We start from the raw sequence: 24,542 nt of genomic DNA, 5'->3' as shown, positions 1-24,542 counted from the left end.
ACTACTTCAGTGAGGTAAGGATCACTGTCCTTGCTTGTATATCCTGCTTGTTTGACGATCACCTGATCCTAAATTATCCTTTATCCTCTTTGCAGAAATTTGCTGAGATTGAGGATTACGTTGGCCACGTGGAGGATCAGGATAGGAAAATTGCTGATCTTCAACAGGTTGCTCTGCTAAAGGATCTCAAGATTGCCGACCTTCAGAAGGATCTCCAGAATGCCAAAAACGAGACGGCCAAGGTGTTGATCAACTTTGACTACGAGAGGCATGAGATCACCAAGGATGCCAAAGTCTCTGCCGCCATAGCAATGTACAAGACTAAACTTCAGATGGCCTTGGAAGCTCAGGATCCTGACTTTGACAGGAGCACCTGGGATGTGGAGGGCTGGAAGGCAAGGCTGGCTGAACTGGATGATGAAGAGGAGGCTGAGGAGATCCTGACAATTGAGGCTGGAGGCAGTGGCAAGGATCAAGGTGGTGATGCAAGTGGAGCCGGAGGTGGTGATGCAGCGAAGGTCTAGGCTGCGTGATTGGGCGATGATGGAAATTTCTAGACATAGCCGGAGCCCAATTTTTTAGTTTGATGGTTATTTTGTTGAACAATTTATGGTTTGTACTGAACAATAGCTTTAGGTTTAAGGATCTAGGATCCTTCAGACAATAGGCAGGATTGCAAATGGTGGAGGGATCCTCTGTTTGGGGGATGAAGCCATTGTGATCCTGCCGCCTTTATATTCCTGCACTACTTAGAACTTATTATCATGGATACCCTTTACCCACCCCAGCGAACGGGCCACGTATTGCTGGTAGATGCTCGGGGTAGGTAATTTTGACAACCTTTTAAGGGTTAATCTTTTGTTAATAAATAAAACCTTAATCTTTTGTGGCTTATCTTGTGTTGTTATCCTTTTTGTCTCTTTAATCCTCAATTGTTTTGATGTACACTTGTTTAAATAAGTAATTTTGAATAAATCAGAATGAAAATATTTAGGATATGATCCAAGATCAAATATCCTATATTTGAAGAATCCCAAAAAGTAATATATTTTAAGGATCACAAGTTTAGTTGTCAAATTACAAGGGTTACTTCAAATAATCAACGAATAGAATTGAAATAGTTAAGGATCATACCTGAGGATCCAAGTTAGGATCCTAACCATAATCAGGATAACTATAAGATAAACCTTAGAGAGAAGTAAGGATCAAGGATCCCTAGTTGTTTAACTTCAAGGACCTGAAATAGAGCATAACTTGGGACTAAGCCAATATAAGATAAGAGTTAGCAACTGGGGACAAGCCCAAGGATAACTGGGGACAAGCCCAAGGATAACTGGGGACAAGCCCAAGGATCGTATGTAAACTGGAGTATGGCCCTAACTGGCGACCATCCAAACTTAGTGACATGGAAATGTCAAAACCTCAGCTAACGTGAAAACGTTAGAAACCTTAGGAACGGATGTATGGTACGTCTACCATTATACGTAGATCCTAGGTATAGCAAGTACAATGGAATTATCAGCCCCTAAAGCGAGTACTGGTCCCACTGCCTTGAACTATACCAGGATCATCATGCGCTACAGGCGGAACTGGGGTCAAGCCCAAATAACTGGGGTTAAACCCAAGGAACGGATTGCTTCTGTGGATAATCAATATTTTTCTAAGGATACCTGAACTTTCAAAACTCAGAATCACGTGAGAGATAGATAAAGGACACATGATCCTTATCCTTATATGAGAAAATAAGGAAATTAAATAGTTCAAGATTAGGATGTTACCAGAGTAAGGATCATCGATGCTTTAAGGATCCTTCAAGGATACCCCTAATGTAAGGATCATCTGTGCCATAAGGATCCTGCTCACATGAAATATTTCTTCAAGTGGACAGCATTCCAAGCTCTTGGTAGCAAATCACCTTCCATGGTTAGCAATCTATATGCCCCCTTTCCTGCTTCAGCTTTAATCAAATAAGGGCCTTCCCATTTTGGTGCCAATTTTCCATCAGCAGGATTGGTGGTATTCTGAAATGCTTTCCTTAATACCATATCTCCAACTTGAAACTTCCTGATCCTAACATTTTTGTTGTAAGCACCTGCCATTCTTTGTTGATAACTGGCCATCCTTATCCTGGCTAGATCCCTGATTTCTTCAATGGTATCCAGGTCTTGAGCCAAGTTCTCATCATTTTCTTCAGGATCACGGGTACTTGTTCTAGCAGTTGTAACCACCATTTCTGTTGGGATCACTGATTCTGCCCCAAATACCAAAGAGAATGGAGTCTGGCCTGTAGCATTCTTGGGGGTTGTCCTATCAGCCCAAAGCACATAAGGTAGTTCTTCTGCCCATTTCCCTTTCTTGGATCCAAGCTTCTTCTTCAAATTGTTGATGATGATCTTGTTGGATGATTCTGCTTGACCATTAGCTTGTGGGTGGACTGGTGTTGATGTTATCATCTTAATCCCCCAACTGTCACAAAAGTTAGTAGTTCTGCCCCGAATAAATTGGGAACCATTATCACATATAATTTTAGAAGGAATACCAAATCTAGTTATAATATTTCTCTTAATGAAGGATATCACTTCCTTTTCTCTGACTTGGGCAAAAGCTTCAGCCTCTATCCACTTGGAGAAGTAATCAGTCATAGCTAGCATGAACACTTTTCCACTAGGTGCCTTAGGGAGCTTACCAACTATATCCATGCCCCATCTCATAAATGGCCAAGAGGAGGATATGGGATGTAAAAATTCAGCCGGTTGATGAAGGATATTGCTGTGTCTCTGACAAGGATCACACTTTTTTAGCATATTCCACAACATCTCTTTTCATAGTTGGCCAGTAGTATCCTGTCCTCAGGATCCTTGAGAACAATGCCCTGCCCCCAGTGTGGTTTCCACAATCTCCTTCATGGAAGTCTTTTAAAACTTCTTGGATTTCAGGATCCTCGATGCATCTTAAATATGGTCCTGCAAGAGATCGCTTATACAACATATTATTTAAGACTGTGAATTGAGATACCTTAATTTTGAAAGCCCTAGGGTTTTCTCCTGTAGGAATCTCTCCGTGTTGTAAGTATCTCATGATTGGTGAGATCCATGATCTTGATCCTGAATGAGATTGAGTATCCTCACTAGGGATAATCGCAGAATCCTCTCCTATTTCCATCACCACATGATCCTCGATGGCGGGAGCCAGGATATGGATGATGGGAATACTTATATCCTCCGGGATCTTCAAAGATGATTCTAAATTAGCCAATGCATCAGCTTTTGTATTTTCTTACCTTGGTACCTGTGTCAAACTAAAGGAAACAAAAGAGAGTGCCAATTCTTTGACTATCTCTAAATATTTGGTTAGCTTTTCACCTTTAACAACATAGGATCCATTAAAGTGATTTGTAATTAACAATGAATCTACATGTACCTCAAGATACCTGATCCCCATATGCTTAGCAATTTGCAAACCGGCAATCAAGGCTTCATACTCAGCTTCATTGTTAGTGGTTTGGAACTCACAAGCTATAGAGTGGGGTATTATGTCCCCCTGTGGCGATTTTAGTAGTATTCCAAGCCCTGTGCCTTGACATTTGAGGATCCATCAGTATAGAGTATCCAAGGATCCTTGGTATCCTCTAGCTGCTGGACTTCTAACTCAGCTTCCTTTTGTAAATCACTACTGAAATCAGCCACAAAGTCAGCCAATGCTTGGGATTTGATGGCTGTCCTAGGCTCATATCTTATATCATAGGCACTAAGCTTCACTGCCCACTTAGCCATCCTTCCTGACATCTCTGGTTTCCTGAGGACATTCTTAATTGGAAAATTAGTTTTAACAACAATAACATGAGTTTCAAAATAATGTCTCAACTTAGTAGATGCCATGATTAATGCAAGAATAAGCTTTTCAAGGTGTGAATACCTGGATTCGGCATCAAGTAAACTCTTACTTACATAATAGACAGGATGTTGTGTACCTTCATGATCCTTAACAAGGACTGCACTTACTGCTTTTGAGGATACTGCAAGATATAAAGATAACACATCACCTTTTTCTGGTTTTATCAAGGCCGGGGCTGAGGATAGGTAATCTTTGAGAGCTCTTAAGGCATTTTCATGCTTCTCAGTCCACTCAAACTTCTTGTTCTTCCTTAGGATATCATAGAATTCTTTGCACTTCTCTGAGGATTTGGATATAAATCTGTTCAAAGCTGCTATTCTGCCTGTTAGCCTCTGGACATCCTTAGCATTGGCAGGAGATTTGATATTCACTAAGGCTTTGATTTGTTCCGGGCTAGCTTCAATGCCTCTCTTGGTCACCATGTATCCTAAGAATTTACCTGCTTTAACACCAAAGTGACATTTTGAAGGATTAAGTTTCATGTTATATTTGTCAAGGATATCGAATGCTTCCTCCAAGTCCCTTAGGTGATCCTCAGCTTTTATGGATTTTACCACCATATCATCTATGTAAACCTCCATAGTTTGTCCAATCTGATCCTTGAACATCATATTCACCAGCCTTTGATATGTTGCACCTGCATTCCTTAATCCAAACGGCATAGCAATATAACAATATATACCGGTTGGAGTCATAAAGGCCGTATCCTCTTGATCAGATGGTTCCATCTGAATTTGTTGAAATCCAGATGAAGCATCCATAAAAGTTAACAGTTCATGACCCGCCGTTGCATCCACCATGGAATCAATGTGGGGTAATGGGAAAGGATCCTTGGGACATGCCTTATTTAAATCTGTGAAATCGACACATACCCTCCACTTTCCATTTTTCTTTTGAACAACAACCACATTGGCCAACCATCTTGGATACTTGACCTCTCTAATCATACCTGCCCGGAGCAATTTCTCTACCTCTTCCTGGATAATGGCATTTCTTTCCGGTGCAAACTTCCTCCTTTTTTGATGGATTGGTTTAAATGACCTGTCAATGCCAAGTTTATGAGTGATAATATCCTTAGATATACATGTCATATCCTCATGCTTCCATGCAAAGGTAGTTTTCCTCCTTTTGAGGAAGGATACGAGGTCTTCTTTCATTTTGCCAAGGATCCCTGATCCGATATAGATTTTGGATTCAGGATCATCAGGATCCATGAGGATTTCTACCACATCCTGCTCTCTTGCCTCCAAGACATCCCTTGGAGGATACTTTGATTGCTATTGCTCCCTTGACTTCGAGGCTGGTTTCATTGATGAAGTGTAGCAGTTTTTAGCCTCCTGTTGATCACTATCAATCTTCACTATTCCCCAAGGACTAGGGAGCTTCACACATTGATGGTAGGTAGATGGGACTGCCTTCATATCGTGTATCCAGGGCCTGTCAAGGATAACATTACAACAAGATAAACAGTCAATAACACAAAATTTTTGATAAGAATGTAGGCCTTCGATGTATATTGGGAGTTTAATGCCCCCCAGGGTATTCTTAGTTTCGCCACTGAATCCCACGAGCACGGAGGATCTTGGTATGATATCTGATTCAGGGATACCCATCTTCTTTAGAACATCAAGCTGGATAATGTTCACTGAACTTCCTCCGTCAATAAGGATCCTGCGGACAAAATGGTTAGAAATGAAAAGAGTGATAACTAAACCATCGTGATGAGGATCCTGGATATCAGCACGATCATCCTCATCAAAGGTTATGACTTTTCCTTCGGAGACACTTGATGTTCGAATGGGTCTTTCTCCATTATCCATTTTGGTTTCCTTTGCATGCCTTTTAGCTGCTGAGAAGGATGTGCCACAAATGTCTGATCCTCCAGAAATAAAGTTTATTACTTGTGCATCTGCTGGAGGGGCCGGAGCTTTCTCAGGGATCCTTTCAGGATCCTAAGTCCTTGACTTTTTTCTACCCAACAATTCTTTTAGATGCCCCTTGCTCAACAAGTATCCAATTTACTTTCTTAGTGCAATGCATTCATCTGTGAGATGCCCAAAATCTTCATGGTATGCACACCACTTTGATTTATCTTTGGTTGCAGCTGGCCTGTCATTTTTCCTGGGCCATCTAGCTTTATCACCTAGGTTCTGCATCGCAAGGATTAGTTCATTGTTATCAACAGAAAAACAATATTCAGAAATTGGAGGATAATCCTCATCATCCTCTTCTATATCAACAGCATGCACGTACTGGTTATTAGATCTGTTATAGGATCTGAACTTGTTGTTCTTGAACGAGGATCCTTGCTTCTCTTGCTTTGAGGATCCTGCTAGTCTCTCCTGGATCCTCTTGTCATCCTCTAGCCGGATGAACCTGAGTGCCCGGGTTCTTACCTCATCTAGGTTCCTGCATGGTGTCATAACAAGATCATCATAGAACAATGAATCCCTAAGCAATCCCATTTTGAAGGCCTCAACAGCCGTGGCTATATCCAGGTTGGGAATGTCTAAGGATTCTTTACTAAATTTGGTAATGTAATCCCTTAATGATTCATTATGACCCTGGGTTATCCTATATAGATCACTAGTTAATCGTTCAAATTTTCTACTACAAGAAAACTGATTATTAAATAGGTTAACTAGATTAGCAAATGAGGTAATAGAGTAGGGGGGAAGACTTAGCAGCCATTTGACAGCTGATCCAGTAAGAGTGGATCTGAATCCCTTGCACAGGCAAGCTTCCTTTAACCTTTCTGGGATTGGATTGATCTCCATCCTTTCCCTGTATTGTGCTATGTGCTCTTCAGGATCCGTCGAACCATCATACAGCTTCATGGTTGGCACATGGAACCTTTTGGGTATCTCAGCATCACAAATTGGTGGTGCAAAACGAGATATCTTATGGCTTCCATCTGCAATCTCTGGGATAGGTTTGACCACTCCTGGAACACTTGATATCATATCCTTTAATTTTTGCAACTCTCTGGCTATGGCATGGTTGATACCTGTATCCTGCATGAATCCATGGTTAGTGGTAAGAGAATTATTAAGAGTGTTACCTCCCACCGGGTTCAAATTAGGAACACCGGATGTGAACCCATATTGTTGAGACTCTGGAATGATCGAAGGACCAGTAGAAGCAATGGTCTGCATCGGAATAAAATCTCCATGATGGACATCTGAACTTCTTGTTTGCAAACTCCTTAAGGATCCTGGCATCTGAAAGGATCCTTGAAACTTGGATGGCCCTAGAACGAAGGAGGATCCTTGAACCTGGGATGATCCTGGAACAAAGGAGGATCCTTGAACCTGGGATGATCCTGGAACGAAGGAGGATCCTTGAACCTGGGTTGATCCTGGAACGAAGGAGGATCCTTGAACCTGGGATGATTCTGGAAACGACCAGAACCCCTGAATCTGCTGCGCTCCTGAGTATCCTCCCGAACTCGTAAAGGATCCCATATGCTGAGAATAGGATCCTGTTGGCTGGAAATATGAACCTGATGCCTGAGTCACTGTTGTTGATCCGTAGTGCACTCCTTTTGGTCCACCCACATATTGAACATCTGGAACCACTGATGGCTGAGAAGTAATCACCGGAGTATCAAAATTCAAGGATCTGGGCACCAGTGGGGAATGATCCTCTGCCGTTTTCTTTTGTTTCTTGAGATCTCCGATTTCTTTGAGAATCCTTTCATTGGTCTTATCCTGTTGCTATATATGATCCTTCATCTGCAAAATCAAAGTAAACATGTCACTAGTAGTAGGAGTGTAAGAAGCAGAAGAAGTTGGAGGTTTGGAGAAAATGGGAGTTGGTTTCTTCTCAGCATTTTTCTGAGATCCAGCAGGTGGTGGAGGCAAAGGTGGAATGCCCTGAGATGAATTGACCGCAGACATTGCAGTAGAGGTATTCTTCAATGATGAAGCCATGTACTTGAATGCAATGAACCGGAATGATCACCAACAGAAAAACTTCTTGGGAATGAAGCACCAATTGCCCCATGGTGGGCGCCAAACTGTTTTGGTCAAAAATCTGATGAGGATAATGCAACCAAACTCTTAGTTATGGGGTATGATGCTTGCAATGAGGAATAATGATAAGGATCACTTCAATGTAAATTGCACAAACGACACCAGGATTTATACGAGGAAAAATCCCTTGATCAATGAATGATCTCCGGCATAAAAAATCTCGGGTGATGGAAACTACCGATCACCAAGCTCAAATTAATCAATAAATGTTTACAACTTCGGATAGTAACGAGCTAGGTACAAGGATCACTATGGTGAAATGTGTAAAAGTGTGTGTGTAAACTGTTAAGTGTTTGCCGAATGCTTCAAGAGTGCAATTGTACGAGAGTGTGTGTAGCTGAAAATGGCTAAGTGTTCTAATTACTAGCCCGTCACCCCTTTAAAAATAGAAGTTAACTATGCTAACAAACTATCCGACTTTTGTGCCATGCTCCCACGTTCTCCACAACGTCCATTTCCAGTCAAACGTGTGCGAAATACCCGTGGAATATTCCATAGCAACGTTGCCAAGACCAGGTCAAGCTTGTTACTTCTGCAAAATAATATGAAATTCAAACAAACAATCGTTAGTATGAGGATCCTTAAGGTGATCCATGATCCTGATCCTGAAGCTCTTCTGAGGATCACTATCTATCACAGAAGTAAGGATCATTGTTAGGATAACACATGAGGATCACAGGTCATATAAAAATCCTGCCCTAACAGATATCACTTCAAAATCCATTGTACTCGTTGGCTTCAGTGGAGAAGCTAGGAATACCGTGGGAGAGATTAAGTTACCAGTATATGTTGAAGGGGTCATTTCAATACAACGCTTCTGTGTAATGGACTCCCTATCCTGCTATAATATTATATTGGGCAGGCCATGGATCCATGATATGAAAGCTGTGCCATCGACTTACCATCAATGCATCAAAATCCCTACACCTTGGGGAGTTGTCAAAGTAGACCGTGATCAGCAGGAAGCAAAGGAGTGTTACTCGTCCTCCATGAAATCCTCTACAAAGCCTAATGCAGCATAGCAATTAAAGATACGGGCCCAGGATATCGCGGAAGCTTCGGAGCAGGATGTGAAAAAAGTTATCCTGGATCAAGATAACCCAGATATCTTGGTGCTCGTAGGGGCCAATATCCCGCAGGATATTGAGCATCAATTGACTAACTTTTTGAAATGCAGGATGTCAACATTCGCATGGAAACACGAGGATATTGTTTTGGTCAAAAATTACAGAAGCAATTAAGTGATCAAATTAGTTTTGTGAGGTAGTGTGCTAGTAATTGTTTTGGTAAAAAATCAGGCAATGATAATGCAACCAAACTCTCTGTTATGGGGTATGATGCTAGAATTGATGAACAATATTAAGGATCACTCTGAAATGCAATGAACAAATAACACAGAGATTTGTACGAGGAAAAAGCCCTTGATCAATGAAAGATCTCCGGCATAAAAAACCTCGGGTGATGGAAACTACCGATCACCAACTCAGATTAAACAAGAAATGTATTACAACTTCGGATGATAGCGAGCTAATTACAAGGATCATTATGGTGCAATGTGTAAAAAAGTGTGTAATCGCCAAATGAATGGTTACGAGCTGGTGAGAGCAGTTACTAGTGTGTGTGTTTAGCTAAAATTAGCCAAGTGTTTTTTATTTAGCTCGATATCCCCTTTAAAAATAGAAAATATCTAAGCTAACAAACATTCCGCAATTGGTGCAAGTCCTCCACGACCTCCATAACGTCCATTTCAGTCATGCACGTGCGGAATAAATATGGAATATGCTCCAGGAATATCGCCAAGACCAAGTCCAAGCTCGTACTCCTACAAAACAACATCATATTCAAAGTAGACAATCGTTAGAATAAGGATCCTTACTATGATCCATGATCCTGGTCCTACAATACTTCTGAGGATCACTAACTGAAACAGAAGCAAGGATCACTAAACCCAACAGTAACTGAGGATCACTGATCATTGGTAAATCCACCCCTAACAATTGCCCCCAAAATATAAGGAGTAATAATGTAAATAACGAGTTGTATTTTCTCGTCCTTATCTGCAATGAATCATCCAGAGAACTAGCCGTTATAAGCGGACTAGCCGTTATAAGCGGACTAGCCGTTAAGATCCTGACGTCACTGAAGTGACCATCCTGCAAAATCATCATTATAAATTGAAGTTAGAGATAAGGGTTAGAGAGCATTTAAATTCGTGCGTTTCCTCTTTAAATCCTCATTCGAAGACTTGATCATGTACTTCTCTCTCCTTTCTCTCTTCATCTTCTTACTCTGTTTCTCCTTCTTCACCATTGTCATAATCAAAATGATGCTACGATCCTCACCGGCTAAGGATCACAAGAAGGACAGCCCCTTGAAAAGCCAAAGAATCATAAAAGATTCTGCAAAAGAACGTTGCTGCTTCACCGATCCACAAATTGACAGAATTCGTCATTGTTTCCCAGCGAACACCGTTTTTAAACCATTTGATCCCACCGTTCTAAGCGATTTTGTGTCTGAAACCTGGGTAGCTTTTCCGGTCACCCCATTCACAATAGGATACACATACCCTTTTCCAGATTTCACCCAATCCTTTTTTTCTCTCACTGGCATCTCCTACATCCAAACAATGCCTATGATCTGGAGGGTCTTGATCACCCTTGAAAGGATCATAGAGCAACAAGGTATCGATCTGGGAATGTCGGAGCTTTCAGAGATGTACGACCTTGTTAGCCATGGGTCCCACCGGTATCTACTCAAACATAATCCTGGTGAAGAACATCCCATCTTCAAAGCCACTAAAAACGACACCAACTGGAAATGGCGATTCTTCTTCGTCAGAAGGGATTCCATCCCTGATGGAAAGGATCTGCCTAGAAAGTGGACCACTCATGGTAGGATAGAGGATCCTTAGAAGGATCACCAGATGAGTTTGCTTCTGATCAGGATCACTAACATATTTCCATTTCTTTTGTGCAGCTATTTCTGTCTCACATCTCTTTAAAACACCTGCAACAAAGGAAAGGCTTGCTGCTTTCCGAAGACTTGATCCTGCAATAAGATCATTCAAAGCAAACACCCAGGATTCTCAAGAGGTATCCTCAGGTTCTGTCACCATTTCAAGTAAGTATCCGTGTTTATATGTGATTAAATGCTTAAATAAAATAAGGATACTTATCTGTTTTGAATGTGTAGGTGCTGGAAAATCTTCAAGATCTGCCTCCAAATTCAGTGTCACTGACCTTGACACTGTGCGATCCTCAAAGACGAAGCTTACTGCCAGTCCAACTATCTCGATCCCCAAGGCACCTACTAAAGGCAAGGGTAGCAAGATAAGGAAAACCTCTGAGGCTGAGAATCTACAAGGCTTGCTTCTGCTCCGTCATCAGTTTCTTGAGTACTTTAACGAGGTAAGGATCACTGACTTATCTTAAGTATCCTGCTCACTTGAGGATCATGTGATTCTGAACTTTGCACTATCTTCTTTGCAGAAATTTACTGAAATTGAAGACTACGTTGGGAATGTTGAAGAAATTGAGCAAAAGTACTCGGACCTCCAACAAGTCGCGGTGCTAAAGGATCACAAGATTGTTTCTCTTGAAAAGGACCTCCATGATGCCAAGACCCAGACGGCTAAAGTTCTGATCAATTTCGATTATGAGAAAAATGAGCTCATGGAGGGTGCTAAGGTCTCTGCTACCATTGCCATGTACAAGACCAAGCTGCAGATGGCCCAGAAAGCTCAGGATCCTGACTTTGACAGGAGCAACTGGAACGTTGAGGGCTGGAAAGCTAGGCTGGCTGAGCTGGACGGCGAAGAGGAGGCTGAGGAGGTTCTTGCAATCGAGGCTGATGGCAGTGGCAAGGATCAGGGTGGAGAGGCAGGTGGAGCTGGCGAAGGTGTAGGCTGCGGCAATGGGCGATGATGGACACTTCTAGACATAGCCGGAGCCCATTTATTAAGATTGGTAGTGGTTTTTTGGTTTTGGTGTTTTGATTTCAAACAATGATAGTTTGTAATAACTTTAAACAATAGCTGTTAGGGTTGAGGATCATGGATCCTTTGAACAATAGGTAGGATAATAGGTGGTGGAGGGATCCTCTGCTTGGGGGATGAAACCACTTGTTATCCTGCCATCTTTTATTTCCTGCACTCTTAAGACCTGTTAACAATGGACACCCTTCGCCAACCCATGTGGACGGGCCACGTTTTGCTGGTAGAAACATGGGTTGGTAATTTTGACAACCTTAAGGGGTTGAACATTTTGTAAATAAATAAAACTTTAACTTTTTGACTTATCCCGTGTTGTTATCCTTATGAATCCTTTAGTTTTCAATTGTTGTGATATACACTTGTTTGAATAAGAAAAGTTAAATAAATTAAATTTGAGAATTTTGGGATATGATCCAGGATCAAATATCCTATAGTCGAAAAGTTCCGAAAGATAGTATATTTTGAGGACCATAAGTTCAGTTGTCAAAGTATAAGGGTTATTTAAATGAATAATGAATAAAATCAAAATAGTTAAGGATCATACCTGAGAATCCAAGTTAGGATCCTAACCTTTAACATTATAATCAGGATAACCATAAGACAAACCTCAGTAGAAGGTAAGGATCAAGGATCCTTAGTTGTTTAACTTCGAAAACCTGAAATGGAATATAACTTGGGACTAAGCCAACATATAAAACAAGTTAGTGACTGTGGACAAGCCCAACAATTCTGGGGACAAGCCCAATATACTGGGGACAAGCCCAAATGATAACTGGGGACAAGCCCAAAGGATAACTGGGGACAAGCCCAAAGGATAACTGGGGACAAGCCCAAAGGATCGTGTGTAAACTGGAGTATGGCCCTTACTGGCGACTATCCAAACTTAGTGACATGAAAATGCCAAAACCTTAGCTAACGTGAAAATGTTAGAAACCTTAGGAACGGATGTATGGTACGTCTACCATTATACGTAGGATCCTGAATACAGCCAGTACAATGAAATTGTCAGCCCTTAAAGCGGGTACTGGTCGCACTGCCTTGAACTGCACCAGGATCATCGTGCGCTACTGGCGAAACTGGGGACATGCCCAAACTGGGGACAAGCCCAAAACTGGGGACAAGCCTAAATAACTGGATAATTCTGTGGATAACCAGCCCTTTGTTAAGGATACCTGAACCTTCAAAACTCATAACCAAGTGAAAAGAGGATAAAGGATGCTGGATCCATATCCTTATATAAGATAATAAATGAATGAAATAGTTTGAAATTAGAATGTTACCAAAACAAGGATCGTCTGTTCTGTAAGGATCCTTCAAGGATACTTGTCATGTGAAGATCATGGATCCTTGTCACATGAAGTATTTCTTCAAATGGACAGCATTCCAGGCTCTTGGTAGCAAATCACCTTCCATTGTTAGCAATCGATATGCCCCCTTTCCTGCCTCAGCTTCAATCAAGTAAGGACCTTCCCAGTTTGGTGCCAGCTTTCCATCAGCAGGATTAGTGTTGTTCTGAAATGCTTTCCTTAATACCATATCACCAACTTGGAATTTCCTGATCCTGACATTTTTGTTGTAGGCTCCAGCCATCCTTTGTTGATAACTGGCCATCCTTATCCTTGCCAAAACCCAGAGTTCTTCTATAGTATCCAGGTCTTGAACCAAGTTTTCAGCATTTTCTTCAGGATCACGAATGCTTGTTCTTGCAGTTGGAACCACCATCTCTGTAGGGATCACTGATTCTGCCCCAAATACCAAAGAGAATGGAGTTTGACCAGTAGCATTCTTGGGAGTTGTCCTGTCAGCCCATAATACATAAGGTAGCTCTTCTGCCCATTTTCCTTTCTTGGATCCAAGCTTCTTTTTCAAGTTGTTGATGATGATCTTGTTGGATGAATCTGCCTGACCATTGGCTTGTGGGTGGACTGGTGTTGATGTTATCATCTTAATCCCCCAGCTGTCACAAATGTTAGTAGTTCTACTCCCAATAAATTGGGATCCATTATCACATATAATTTCAGAAGGAATACCAAACCTAGTAATAATGTTTCTTTTAATGAAGGATATAACTTCCTTTTCTCTGACTTGAGCAAAGGCTTCAGCCTCTATCCACTTGGAGAAGTAATCAATCATAGCAAGCATGAACACTTTTCCGCCAGGTGCCTTAGGAAGCTTAACAACTATATCCATTCCCCATCTCATAAATGGCCAAGAGGAGGATATAGGATGCAAAAGTTCAGCTGGTTGATGAAGGATATTACTATGTCTCTGACAAGGATCACACTTCTTGGCATATTCCACAGCATCCCTCTTCATAGTTGGCCAATAGTACCCTATCCTCAGGATCCTTGAGAATAATGCCCTGCCCCCAGTGTGATTTCCTCAATCTCCTTCATGAAAATCCTTTAAGACTTCTTGGATTTCAGGATCCTCAATACATCTCAGATATGGTCCTGCAAGAGATCGTTTATACAACATATTATTCAATATTGTAAATTGAGATACCTTAGTTTTGAAAGCCCTCGGGTTTTCTCCTGTAGGAATCTCTCCATGTTGTATGTATCTCATGATCGGGAGGATCCATGATCCTGAATAAGATTGAGTATCATCACTAGGGATGATTGCAGAATCCTCTCCTATCTCCATAGCTACATGATCCTCGATCGCAGGGGTCAGGATATGGATAATAGGAATACTTATATCCTCCGGGATCTTCAAGAATGATCCTAAATTAGCCAGTGTATCAGCTTCTGCATTCTCTTCTCTTGGTACCTGTGTCAAACTAAAGGAAACAAAAGAGAGTGCCAATTCTTTGACTATCTCCAAATATTTGGTTAGCTTTTCACCTTTAACAGCATAGGATCCATTAAAGTGGTTGGTGATCAATAATGAATCTACATGTACCTCAAGATACCTGATCCTCTATGCTTAGCGATTTGCAAACTGGCTATCAAGGCTTCATATTCAGCCTCATTGTTAGTAGTTTGGAACTCACAAGCTATAGAGTGGGGTATTATATCCCCCTGTGGCGATTTTAGTAGTATTCCAAGCCCTGTTCCTTTGACATTAGAGGATCCATCAGTGTAGAGTATCCAAGGATCCTTAGTTTCCTCTAGCTGTTGGACTTCTAATTCGGCTTCCCTTTGCAAGTCATTACTGAAATCTGCCACAAATTCAGCTAAGGCTTGGGATTTAATGGCAGTTCTAGGTTCATATCTTATATCATAAGCACTGAGCTTCACTGCCCACTTAGCCATCCTTCCTGACATTTCAGGTTTCCTGAGAACATTCTTAATTGGAAAATTAGTCTTAACAATTATGGCATGAGTTTCAAAATAATGTCTTAATTTAGTAGATGCCATTATCAAAGCAAGGATAAGTTTTTCCAAATGTGAATACCTGGATTCAACATCAAGCAAACTCTTACTTACATAATAAACAGGATGTTGTGTACCTTGGTGATCCTTGACAAGGACCGCACTTGTTGCTTTTGAAGATACTGCCAGATATAAGGATAAAATATCTCCTTTTTCTGGTTTCATCAAGGCAGGGGCCGAGGACAGGTAATCCTTAAGAGCTTTGAGAGCATTTTCATGCTTTTCAGTCCAATCAAACTTCTTGTTTTCCTCAAAATGTCATAGAAATCTTTGCATTTTTCTGAGGATTTGGATATGAATCTGTTTAAAGCTGCAATCCTGCCTGTTAACCTTTGAACATCCTTAGCGTTGGCAGGGGACTTGATGTTCACTATAGCTTTAATTTGCTCTGGACTGGCTTCAATGCCCCTCTTTATCACCATATATCCTAGGAATTTACCTGCTTTAACACCAAAGTGACACTTGGAAGGATTAAGTTTCATATTATATTTGTCAAGGATATTGAATGCTTCATCCAAGTCTCTAAGGTGATCCTCAACTCTTTTAGACTTAACCACCATGTCGTCTATATAAACTTCCATAGTGTGTCCAATCTGATCCTTGAACATCATATTGACTAGCCTTTGCTAGGTTGCACCTGCATTTCTTAGTCCAAACGGCATAGCAATATAACAGTATATACCAGTTGGGGTCATAAAGGCTGTATCCTCTTGATCAGATGGTTCCATCTGAATTTGTTGAAATCCTGATGAAGCATCCATAAAAGTTAACAGTTCATGACCCGCGGTTGCATCCACCATGGAGTCAATGTGGGGCAATGGGAAAGGATCCTTGGGACATGCCTTATCTAAATCGGTAAAGTCGACACATACCCTCCACTTTCCGTTTTTCTTTTGAACTACAACCACATTGGCCAACCATCTTGGATACTTAACCTCCCTAATCATACCTGCTCGAAGAAACTGTTCTACCTCTTCCTAGATAATGGCATTTCTTTTTGGTGCAAACTTCCTTCTCTTTTGATGGATTGGTTTGAACGACCTGTCAATGCCAAGTTTATGAGTGATTATATCTTTAGATATACCTGTCATGTCTTCGTGTTTCCATGCAAAAGGTAGTTTTTCTCCTTTTGAGGAAGGATATTAGATCCTCTTTCACTTCGCCAAGGATCCCTGATCCTATGTAAATTTTGGATTCAGGATCATGAGGATCCATAAAGACTTCTGTTACATCCTGCTCTCTTGCCTCCAAGACATCTCTCAGAGGATGCTTTGATTGCTATTGTTCCCTTGACTTTGAGGCTGGTTTCATTGATGAGGTGTAGCAATTCTTAGCCTCCTGCTGATCACTGTCAATTTTCACCACCCCCCATGGGCTAGGAAGCTTCACACATTGATGATAAGTGGATGGGACTGCCTTCATGTCGTGTGATGTGTGTAAAATGCAACATATAAATCACATCAATTAAGGCATAAAACTAACCCTTTTTAAGTACTAATGTTGGAAAAAGAGTGTTTTTGTCTTCCTTTTGTATTTTCAGGATGAAATGAGCTCAAATTCACAAAAGAAGCAAAAAAGACAACTAATTCTAGCATAAATACAAGAAAAGGAATAAAAGTAGACTGCCCGAACCCTCAACGGCATCCTCCAAAGCAAAGAAGAGAAAACAGAAGCCTGAACACGCCCCGTGCTCAGCCAGCACGGGGCCGTGCCCAAGAAGCAGCAGAAAAGACAAACTTGTAGAAGCTTCCATTGCCCACCACGGGGCCGTGTCCAGTGAGCACGGGGGCGCGGTGAAAGTACAGCAGGCGCATTAATTGTAATTGCGAATTACAATTAATGAGGAGAGAGAGTGTCAGACGGGCACGGGGGCGTGTCCTGCGGACACGGGGCCGTGCCCAGCCTTCTGTTCAGCCTATAAATAGGAGTGCTTGGTTTCATTCCATCTCATCCCTTGGCACACCACCTCTCTCACACTTCATCCACCACCCACCACCACCATAACACCATCATCCACCACCATCATCCATTGTCCATCGTAGAGTGTGTGAGTCGTCTCGGGATCCAAGATTGATAGTAAGAGTTCTTGACAATCAAGGCCATGTTTGCCTAAGTCTCTTACATCACTTGGTGAAGACAAGTGTTTAGTATAATACTTTTTATTTTTAATCTTTTGCACTTTTTATTTGGTTTTGTATTAATGACTTTAATAACTAGTTGCTTATGTTGAAGGTGATCTTTCCTTATCGTTTGTCCGTGGTGTCTTGGCATTATTTTACTGTCTATATAAAATAAAAGATTTTCACCATTCATATCTCCACGGTCTATATGGAGGTATGTTGGCTGCCTGGTCGGGGGTTAAGGGAACGGTTTGGTAAGGGTCTTGCCCTTGTTTAGCGTTTAGAGGTCCTGCAAGGGACCTGGGTCAAATTTAGTAGGATCTCCTTCAATGCCCATAGGTATTGGATGGCGGGGATCCAAACTCTTTGACCCCCTCATAAGTTAACTACTATTAATACTATAACCCGGCTATTTAGGACTGTATCCCTGCTGACTCAGACTACTTAGTCGAAGGTAACGTCACCGCCAAAAGCAGGGCCTACCATAATGTGCATTAATAACTTAATTCATTATCTTCCAATAATCCAACCCTTTAGGATTGTATCCTTGCTGACTCAAACTACTGGGTTGAGGGTAACGTCGCCTTCAAAAGAGGGGCCTACTACAATAACTAAGATAATCTTTTAAACAAGTGCAAAAGTGCAAAAATAATCAAAGGTTATACTAATACACGAGTCGGATCCAAGTGATTCATCTTGTCTATCTGTTTTTATTTTATTTTTGTTTTTCAGCATTTAGTTAGTTTTTATTTTCTTAGTTTAAAAACCTTTTCTAACATTTTGATTTGATTAGACGTTGAGGATAAACCGGTACTAAAAGCTCTTGTGTCCTTGGACGACCTCGGTATCTTACCAACACTATACTACGTCCACGATGGGTGCACTTGCCCATATGTGTGTTTAGTGTTAGTGAATATCGTGTTTTATAAATTTAAAACTTGGCTAAAGGTGTAAAAAGGGCTTAATTATACATTAAAAATATATTACACTACACACGCATCATCGTGTATCCAAAGCCTGCCAAGGATAACGTTACAACAAGATAAATAATCAATAACACAAAATTTTTGGTAAGAATGTAGCCCTTCAATATAGATTGGGAGTTTGATATCCCCTAGAGTATTCTTAGTCTCGCCACTGAATCCCACAGGCACTGAGGATCTTGGTATAATATCGGATTCAGGAATATTCATCTTCTTAAGGACATCAAGCTGGATGATATTCACAGAGCTTCCTTCGTCTATAAGGATCCTGCGAATAAAATGGTTAGAAATAAAGAGAGTGATAACAAGACCATCGTGATGAGGATCCTGAATGTCAACACGATCATCCTCATCAAAAGTTATGATTTTTCCTTTGGCGACACTGGATGTTCGAATGGGTCTATCTCCATTATCCATCTTGGTTTCCTTGGCATGTCTCTTAGCTGCTGAAAAGGAAGTTCCACAAATGTTTGATCCTCCAGATATAAAGTTTATAACTTGTGCATCTGCTGGAGGGGCTGGAGCTTTTTCTGGGATCCTTTCAGGATCCTGGGTTCTCGACTTCTTTCTCCCCAAAAGTTCTTTCAAGTGCCCCTTGCTCAACAAGTATCCAGTTTCTTTTCTTAATGCGATGCATTCTTCTGTGAGATGCCCGAAATCTTCGTGATCAGCACACCATTTCGATTTATCTTTAGTGGCAGCTGGTTTATCACTTTTTCTCAGCCACCTGACTTTCTCACCTAGATTCTGCATTGCAAGAATTAGTTCATTGTTATCAATAGAAAAACAGTATTCAGAAATTGGAGGATAATCCTCATCATCCTCTTCTTCTACTGCATGCACATTCTGGTTATCGGACTTGTTGTAGGATTTGTACTTGTTGTCCTTGAATGAGGGTCCCTGCTTTTCCTGTTTTGAGGATCCTGTTAACCTCTCCTGGATCCTTTTGTCATCCTCTAACCGGATGAACCTAAGGGCCCTGGTTCTTACTTCATCTAGATTCCTGCAATGTGTCATAACAAGATCATCATAGAATAATGAATCTCTAAGCAATCCCATTTTAAAGGCTTCTACAGCCGTTGCTATATCCAGGTTAGGGATATCCAAGGATTCTTTACTAAACTTAGTGATATAATCTCTCAATGATTCATTATGACCTTGGGTTATCCTATATAAATCACTAGTTAAACGCTCAAATTTTCTACTACAAGAAAATTGGTTATTAAACAGGTTAACTAGATTAGCAAATGAAGTAATAGAGTAGGGGGGAAGACTTAGCAGCCATTTAAGAGCTGATCCTGTAAGTGTGGATCCAAATCCCTTGCATAGACATGCTTCCTTTAACCTTTCTGGGATGGGGTTGATCTCCATCCTTTCTCTGTATTGTGCTATGTGTTCTTCAGGATCAGTTGAGCCATCATATAACTTCATGGTCGGTATCTGGAATCTTTTGGGTATCTCAGCATCACAGATGGGTGGTGCAAAACGAGATATCTTATGGCTCCCATCTACAATTTCAGGGATAGGCTTGACTACTCCTGGAACACTTGATATCATATCCTTTAGCTTTTTCAATTCCCTAGCCATAGCATGATTGATACCTGTATCCTGCATAAGGCCATGGTTAGTGGTATAAGAATTATTGAAAGTGTTACCTCCCATTGGATTCAAATTCGGAATGCCGGGTGTGAATCCATATTGTCGAGATTCTAGAATGATTGAAGGACTAGTAGAAGCAATGGTTTGCATTGGAATGAAATCTCCTTGATGGACATCTGAACTTCCAGGTTGCAAACTTCTTAAGGATCCAGGAACCTGAAAGGATCCTTGAAGCTGAGAGGATCCTTGAACCTGCGAGGATCCTTGAACCTGCGAGGATCCTTGAACCTGAGAGGATACTTGAACCTGCGAGGATCCTTGAACCTGCGAGGATCCTTGAACCTGCGAGGATCCTTGAACCTGCGAGGATCCTTGAATCAGCCAGAATCCTTGAATCTGAGAGGATCCTTGAACCCGTGAGGATCCTTGAACCTGCGAGGATCCTTGAACCGGCCAGAATCCTTGAATCTGCTGCGTCCCCAAGTATCCCCCTGAGCTAGCGAAGGATCCTATATACTGAGGGAGAGATCCTGCTGGTTGAAAATATGATCCTGAGGCCTGAGTCATTACTGATGATCCGTAGTGCATTCCTCTTGGTCCTCCCACGTATTGAACATCTGGAGCTGCCGAATGTTGAGAGGTTATGACCGGAGTGTCGAAATTCAAAGATCTGGGCATCAATGGGGAATGATCCTCTGCCGATCTCTTCTGTTTCTTAATGTCTCCAGTTTCTCTGAGAATCCTTTCGTTGGTCTTATCCTGCTGCTGTATGTGCTCCTTCATCCGCAAAATTAAAGTAAAAAAGGTCACTAGTAGTAGGAGTATAAGAAGCAGAAGAAGTTGGAGGTTTCGAGAAAATGGGAGTCAGCTTCTTTTCAGCATTTTTCTGAGATCCAGAAGGTGATGGAGGCAAAGGTGGAATGCCATGGGATGAATTGACCGCAGACATTGCGCTTGAAGTCTTCTTCGCTGAAGAAGCTGTCTGCTTGGTTACAACGAACCGAAATGATCACAAAAACAAGAATTCCTTAGGAATGAAGCACCAATTGCCCCACGGTGGGCGCCAAACTGTTTTGGTCAAAAATCAGGCAATGATAATGCAACCAAACTCTCTGTTATGGGGTATGATGCTAGAATTGATGAACAATATTAAGGATCACTCTGAAATGCAATGAACAAATAACACAGAGATTTGTACGAGGAAAAAGCCCTTGATCAATGAATGATCTCCGGCATAAAAAACCTCAGGTGATGGAAACTACCGATCACCAACTCAGATTAAACAAGAAATGTATTACAACTTCGGATGATAGCGAGCTAATTACAAGGATCACTGTGGTGCAATGTGTAAAAAGTGTGTAATCTCCAAGTGAATGGTTACGAGCTGGTTAGAGCAATTACTAGTGTGTGTGTTAAGCTAAAATTAGCCAAGTGTTTTTTATTTAGCTCGTTGTCCCCTTTAAAAATAGAAAATATCTAAGCTAACAAACATTCTGCAATTGATGCAAGTCCTCCACGACCTCTATAACGTCCATTTCAGTCATGCACGTGCGGAATAAATATGGAATATGCTCCAGGAATATCGCCAAGACCAAGTCCAAGCTCGTACTCCTGCAAAACAACATCATATTCAAAGTAGACAATCGTTAGAATAAGGATCCTTACTATGATCCATGATCCTGGTCCTGCAATACTTCCGAGGATCACTAACTGAAACAGAAGCAAGGATCACTAAACCCAACAGTAACTGAGGATCACTGATCATTGGTAAATCCACCCCTAACAGTAATACTTTGTGAAAAAATATATTGGTTTGCTAGTTTGCAAAAACAGTTTCAGGATATAGCTCAGGATACCCAACTATATCAATAATCAAACAATGAGCAAAAATGTAAAGGTTGACACGAGATATATGAGGAAAGCCCTTGATCAATCTAGATCTCCGGCATAAAACCTCGGGAGCTGACAATCACCGGCTGCCTTGTTCTTCTTATTGCTTGAATAACCAGGATACAGTGCAGGATATGACTTAGATCAATGCTAAGTGGTACAACAATTACAAGTGTTGAGTGTTTGTGCGTAATAGAAAGAAAAAAAGAAGTGTGAGTTCGAGAGTAGAGAGTGAAGTGTGTGTTCCTATTGATCTGGCCTTCTATTTATAGTTACAAATAACAAACTAACTCTCCTATTATTCCGGGATGCTGGGAATATTCCATTCTGAACGTTGGGGGTTGTTCCTACTCGTTTTCCACGCGCATATTAACCATAATTCCGGGATTTAAGCTTCCATACCCATTACAACATTAGTATCTTTGACCAGCTTCCATAAAACATGCCTTTCTTTAATGCCGACCGTTACAAGAGCTATTCTTCCGCCATCAACGTCTTTATCCTGACCAATTTGAGCGGGTCTTCAGGATGACTTGGTCCTCATGAACGTTAGTCCCTTGTAACCAACGTTTTACAAGCCAATCGTTAGTAATAGTCAGGATACTGCCTCAGGATATTACCAATATCCTGACCCAGTATGACTTTGACCAGCTTCCATAAAACATGCCTTTCTTTAATGCCGACCGTTACAAGAGCTATTCTTCCGCCATCAACGTCTTTATCCTGACCAATTTGAGCGGGTCTTCAGGATGACTTGGTCCTCATGAACGTTAGTCCCTTGTAACCAACATTTTACAAGCCAATCGTTAGTAATAGTCAGGATACTGCCTCAGGATATTACCAATATCCTGACCCGGTATCCTGATACGGTATCCTGATCTGATATCCTGATCATATACAACTAATAAAAAATCAAGATACAAAGTCAGGATATGGGCTCAGAATTTCACCCATAACAATTGTCCCCAAAAATATAACTGTTGGATATCCTGATTCTAACGGATATAGTTTTTAGTCATTCCAACATGTCTGGTAAGGATATCTGTTTTAAATATTCCTACATAGGTTTGGTTACTTCAGAATACTATCATGTAATGAAATTAGAATTACTCCCTTTTACGCAGATTCCATCAAGGACCCTGCTATTTTTGATCTAGAGGAGCTTGACAGCTTTTCTAAGCCTGCCTTGGTGAAAAAGGAGCCATATGTTGCCATCAGCTCTAAGCCCTCTGCTGCTGCTGCCGAAGGGTTCTCTTATGGTGACCTTGGCTTCATGGAATCCATCAAGCCCATGATCTCCTTCCCTAATAAGGTAAATATCCAGATCCTGTATCCCGTACACATATACTGAACCTGTATCCTGGTTAGTTTGTCTTTAATGATACCTGTATTTTGTAGGGTCTAAATCATCTGGCCGTCCTGCACTTAGAACAATTTTAATTTCCAGAAACACTTAGGAAATAATTTCCATCCTCAACCTTTGAATCCTTTGCAATGTCCCCGGCATGGATGTCCCCTGTCTATGCAGGATATTGCATCAATATATGACACACTTGAGTATCTCCTCACTTAGTGATTAAACTTCGTAACTTTTCACCAACAGAAAAACGTGTGTAAACACAATCGTAGTTTGTCATATCTTTGGAACTTTGTCAAAAAGTTTAGTTCCACTAGGGATAAACCCTTAATATACTGGGGATAAACCCTTAGCATCCTGGGGATAAACCCTTAGCATCGTGGGGAAAATCCCAAATTTTCGTGCGCTACAGGCGGGAGTGTATAAACTCCAAGACTTAGAAAGGTGAAAACCTTTAAACCTTAGAGAGTATGAAAATACCCTTTCGCGAGAGAGGGTGATCAATCCTCATATACCTTAAGGATCCAGGGTATAGCCAACAGTAACGAAATTGTCAGCCACTTTTACATGAACTGGTCCCGCCACCTTGAACTATCCCTGGATAACTTGCGCTCCAGGCGGGGTGTTTAAACCCAATTCGTGAGAAAGGTGAATACCTTTAAACCTGTGAAGGGAGCAGGATCCCTTAAACGTGAGAGAGGGGGCCAATCCTCTAATCTTTCGAAGTATCCTGAGTGTGTATCCTGGAGCTATATCCCGAAGCATATTCTGCAAAACAACCTTAAACATCCTGAGTTAGAAATTAAATTCCAAATTCACTTGAAATAGAGCTTTAGGTGTATAGCATTCCAGGATCTTGGTAGCATATCCTGTTATGGCTCATTTTCTAAGCATACATATCCTGACCAATATCATGCCTTTGTTTGTTTATTTGTGACCAGGATGCTGGAAGAGGATATTGCTAACATCTTGGGCGATATCCTGAGGTTTATTAATTAACCACGTGCAGGTTAAAGGCTGAGACTTGCTAACGGTCAAGAGGACTTCTTCTCCTCAGGACTCGGATGAGTTTGTTGAAGGAGAGACGTTGAGCCCGAAAGACCAGGTCTACAACGTTCGATGAAAGAATATTCGATGGATCCCGGAAGTTTAGGATAGTTTGTTATTTTATCTTTACTATAAATAGATGGGGGCAGATCAGTTTAAGGCACACAATCTCCACTAACACTCTCGCATACTTTCACTTTCTAGCTCATTGCAAACAACACACTTGTATTCAAATTTCGTTGTAACACTT

Source organism: Helianthus annuus, chromosome 4 (genome assembly GCF_002127325.2).
Source record: "Helianthus annuus cultivar XRQ/B chromosome 4, HanXRQr2.0-SUNRISE, whole genome shotgun sequence".
NCBI classification, from domain to species: domain Eukaryota; kingdom Viridiplantae; phylum Streptophyta; class Magnoliopsida; order Asterales; family Asteraceae; genus Helianthus; species Helianthus annuus.
This window is presented reverse-complemented; position numbering follows the sequence as displayed.